Here is a 4,842-nt window from a genome sequence, read left to right as displayed (position 1 = left end):
GTTTATTTCCGCTGGAGCCTCTGCTGGACGCCAGAGGAACTGCAGCGTGTGGCTGTGCCTTTACTGAGTGCAGGTAATCTGTGATGTAACTTGAGGGTAAACTACTCTAGGATGAAGTGAGTGTGACAGGAAGTTGACGGTAGTGATGGCGAGTGTTTGTAACGCTCACCTGCACAGAGACGCTTTAAGGTCATCGGGATTTCACTTCAGGCTGAACGTGCTGAAGCTCAGAGCCTGACGAGGGGGAGAGATGTGCAAACATTCACGGTCCGGACTCAAACTCCACCACATCCAGTTAGAGCATCCTCCCCTCCGCCCCTCCCCCCTCCCCTCCCCGCCATCCTCCATCTGCTACTGGCTCTCTCGCTCGCTCTCTCTGAAAGATTAAGGCGCTATAAGCTTAATGGACCCTGACGTTACAGGAGAGAGAGAGGGGAGGGCTGCTGGTGTGTGAGAGCTGAGTGAGATGCTCAGTAACCGTCGGCAACGCAACAATGCCACACGACCACTGGTGAGTCTGGCAGTCCCTCCATCTGCATGTGTGTGTGTGTGTGTGTGTGTGTGTGTGTGTGTGTTGCCTTGTTTTTGCTGTTTTCATTTACAATGCGATCATGTGACTCCGTAGTCTCAGCTCTGAGGTGTTCAGGTGTTCACTGAAGTGTTGGTCCAGTTTACGTTTACACGTGTAAATTACTGATGACAGACACTCCTCGCTCAACGATCAAACTCTGGAGTTTTCTGTGAGGACGGTTTGCAGAAACGCAAAGAACGGCGGCGCCGATTGGACGCTTTCAGCCAGGAAACTGAACATCTGTGCAGCTGCACGCTGACAGCTGCAAGACAAACAACAACGAGGAAAATTTTCTCAAGTCTCGACTTAGTGAAGAAAACCTCCTCATACTCACTCAGCACCAATTATAGCTCACACACACACACACACACACACACACACACACACACACACACACACACACACACACACACACACACACACACACACACACTGGGAAATGTGAGCTGCAGAGAAATGTGTGTGTGTGTGTGTGTGTGTTACACACCAGACCGTCTGTCTACAAACAGGAGCCAGCAGTGCTGCTCGTCTCCTACTGTCGTTTCTGTTTGTGATGCTGTTGTTGTTGTTTGTCTCTGTGCCGTCTCCGTGGCGACTCAGTTTCATCCGTGTGAAAGACAAAGGCGCAGAGCGCCGTGGCTGCAGGGGAGGAGAGCGCACGTTTCTAAAAAGTCAGTCTTATTGTTTCGTGAATTGCCTGCAGCTCTGAGCGAAGCGTGGCGAGTTACACAGCGGCAGAGTACGGCCTCATCGGCGCCCCCTGCATTTAGTAGTGTTCACTGCAGACACAAAGGGAGGAGCCATCGTTTCAAAGTGCATGACGTTTAATACGTTCATATCTCGTGCTGACAGCGACGGTGTTTTATGTCGTCTGGAACAGGAAGTTGATGCGAGCTGCTGACTCTGTTTCAGCCTAGTGAGGGCGTATTCGCTCCCTGATGGGTTGTATGACTCACAAAAACTAACAGAGGCTGCCTCAGGGTCACCCATCTACACCACAGCTGCTGTGAGCGTACGCTGTCATGTGCTTTGAGCAACTAGCCCTGTTTGAGTAAACTAGCAAAGTGCCGCAGCATTTTTTTAGCTTAGCCCTCTGTTTGTGTTTGTTCTGCTTCCTGTTTTATTTTGGGAATTGCTCTTCCTGTTGCTGTCTTTCCTTTTTTGGATTTTCAGCTCCACCTTTATCGCTTCCACCTGTGCTCCACTCCCACCTGTGTCTCTTGATCACTCCATCCTTACACCCAGAGAAAATGTGCCATTTTGGGACAAAGTTTCTCCATGAACGCTAAAGCCCACGGCGAGGTGCTTCCAACTGAGCTTACACAAAGAAGCAGATAAAAAACATTTATTTCAAATAACACAGTCAGCACCCCTGCTGTGTTTTGCGGGAAACCCCGTTTCTCGCACGCTCCTGCGTTTCTGACTGATCAGTCGAGTCTCATTCCCGAAAGCTGCTCGGACACATTTAAGCGTTTTGGTGTCATACGCGGCAGGTCTGTGGTTCTTCAGCTGTCAGCGAGCCACACGTCGACCGAGTCTCTGGGTCAGAGCAGACGTTCGTGCTGCTCCTGGCAGGTTCTCCAAAGTGGAACTGATCCTGGGTGGGAAGCAGGACACGAAGAGGATCAGTGGGTGTGGACCAATCAAAGGCCTCGGAGACCAAACTGGTTGTAATGATCACAAGGACGTGAAAGGTGTGATCCGAGCTGAAGCTGCTGTTCTAACACAAAGAAACAGGAGTGAAAGCGTGGATATTCACACAGTCATGACCACGAAGCCGCCGCCGCCGCCATCCTCACCGTTTTATTTTTAATGAAGCTGGAATGTTTCACTTCGTTTCATTTTAAAGGTTCAAACTGGGATGGGGCCTCCTGTTGGAGAAACTCGAGGGTTGAATTTAAATTTTAATGAAGAGCTTTGATGTTCGTCTGAAACCCAGCGAGCCTCCTGGCTGTGGGAAACGTGACAAAATCCATTTTTCATGACTGCAGAGAATCACCTGTACAGGTGGATGTGTCACACCATGCCCCCGGTTTATGAGCAGTAACTGCTGCGCAGCTCGCCGTGACGCGGCCGTGAGGACGAGCTCTGTTCACATGCAGACCCTGATGTCACATTTAACACGTGCACTGTGTTCACAGCTGGTCCTGTTGGCTGCAGTTCCCCCAGGGGGCGCTCTCAGGGAGTCCTGAATGGGCAGCATGCTGACATGGATCAACTCTTCTGTCCTTCAGCCTCTCCAACTTCGTAGACTCCTCCGAATGCAGCCGACAAATGCGTCCTCCTTTTCCCCGAATTTGAAGGATGGGTCGGGTGTGTCCTTCGTGGCCCACCATATCCCAAAATTCATAGCGCGGCCCAGCCAAACTCCAGTTTCCAACAATGGCGGCCGCTACTAAGTTTTTAATATTACTCTTATTACCTTTTCTGGGTCACAAAATAAACTTTTAACATATTTTCAGGCGAGAAAGTAGCTGTGTAAACATCAAATATCTGCTCGGTTTATCAAGCTATCGCATATTTGCAAAAGTGCTTCGACGTTTTCGGAGACGTCTGCTACCCACCAGCTCGATAGCTAGCCGGGAGCTCGAGGGTCACTGAAGCCGCCGAGAACGGCACAACTCCCGGCACATCATTTTCAGATCACCGCAGACTTTTAAGTCACTTAGACAACCTAAAAATGTTATTGTTGGGCTTTTTTCAGTGTTTTATTTGTTCGTGAGTAAATCGGTTTGGCTGAGATTAAAGTTATTAGATTAGATAAACCGCCTTCGCGGTCTACGTGGGCCGGGTCCTCAGGAATTTGGACACCCTGCTGTCTCGAGGATAAACAGAAGAAAAACATTTACCCAAAAATAGAGCCCCCTTTATTCTGGGCGGGCTCGATAGCGCCCCCAGTGGAACAGGAAATCCCACAGTTGGAGTTCTTGAGTAAAAAGTTTCCAGTATTTGAATAAACCCACGCGCCCAGAGTGAGGGGCCTGTGGCGGCCATCTTTGACTGACAGAAAACTCAACACTGGAACCATTGAACATTTAAAGAGCCGAGCCTTCGAGGGGAACTGTTTTAGTGCCGGACTTGGCCTGCGCTCCTCCAGAAAACGTGCCGCAGGCGTCAGAGTGTCAGGAGCCTGCTGTTTGAGTCTGGGGGCCTGGTGCATTGTGGGAATGGCTCAGAGGGACGTGTTGACATCAGTGTGTGTGTGTTGGATGAAGGTGATGTTATTGGCTGTGACGTTCAGTCATCAGCGCAGATAACGAGCCAGCTGAGAGTCGAGTTAAACTGGTTTTATTTTAAAAGTGAAGCTCAGGGGTCTTTAACACGCACACTCTCGTGCCGTCTCGCTGCAGCACTGTGGACGTCGTGTACCTCACACACCTTCTCTGACCTTTTCTCTCTCTGCAGGCTTCATGTTCTCGGTTCTCGCTGACCTTTGTTTTCCTTCCTGGTCGCTCTGAGCGCTCCCCGAGGAGCCAGATTTGGGTCGGTGTTGTAGACGAGCAGCAGAAGATGCAAACAGAAATGTGAGGCGACTCGAAGCTTCTTAAAACAAGCTGCAGTTTTTAGCGGTGGTGCTGCAGTAGTCTGATGAAAACAAACTCTAACATTTTCACCCAGACGATGAATTAAACATCTGTCTAAACTGCCTCCAGTGGACATAAGAGGAACTGCAGTTCCTGTGGTCAATAAGCACTCGTGTGCCTCTGTAGGCTGAAGCTTCCTCTGAGGACCCCGGACTGACTGAAGTCTCCCATCATTGTTCATGGAAGCCCTGAATGAGGCTCTCACAGAGCTTTAGACCACATGGCTGATGTTCTCTGATTGCTGATTGGATGCTGTTCAACGTTCTGCTCGTGTGTTCACTGAACCTCTGCAGAAACGCGCTGTGATGAATCAGATCTGCTTTAATCCACAGTCACTGCGAGGAATCAGCCGCTGACCTAATTACAGTGAAACAAAGAAAGAAGAGTACGTCTAACTGGTGTTTGGAGCAGGAGGAAGAGGAGGCGGTGTTAATCACGTGTTGGAGCGCCTCAGGTTTTACTGCTGCACAGGTCCATCAGCCTTCTGAATGACCGTGAAACACCAAGTGTACCTAAAATAGTGGCGTGGACAGACGGGGAGATGCATTTCCTCCTCTGATGACTGTGTTTGAGCTGAAGCTGTAGATGGAGGATCGTAAAAGGTGCATCAGCGTTTCTTTTACAAACACAAACTACGCAGCGTGCGTGTTTCCAGCTTTTACTTTGAAATGACTTGACAGGAATTCT

Source organism: Simochromis diagramma, unplaced genomic scaffold (assembly GCF_900408965.1).
Source record: "Simochromis diagramma unplaced genomic scaffold, fSimDia1.1 OVJJ01000323.1, whole genome shotgun sequence".
NCBI classification, from domain to species: Eukaryota; Metazoa; Chordata; class Actinopteri; order Cichliformes; family Cichlidae; genus Simochromis; species Simochromis diagramma.
Note: the sequence above shows the minus strand (reverse complement) of the source record.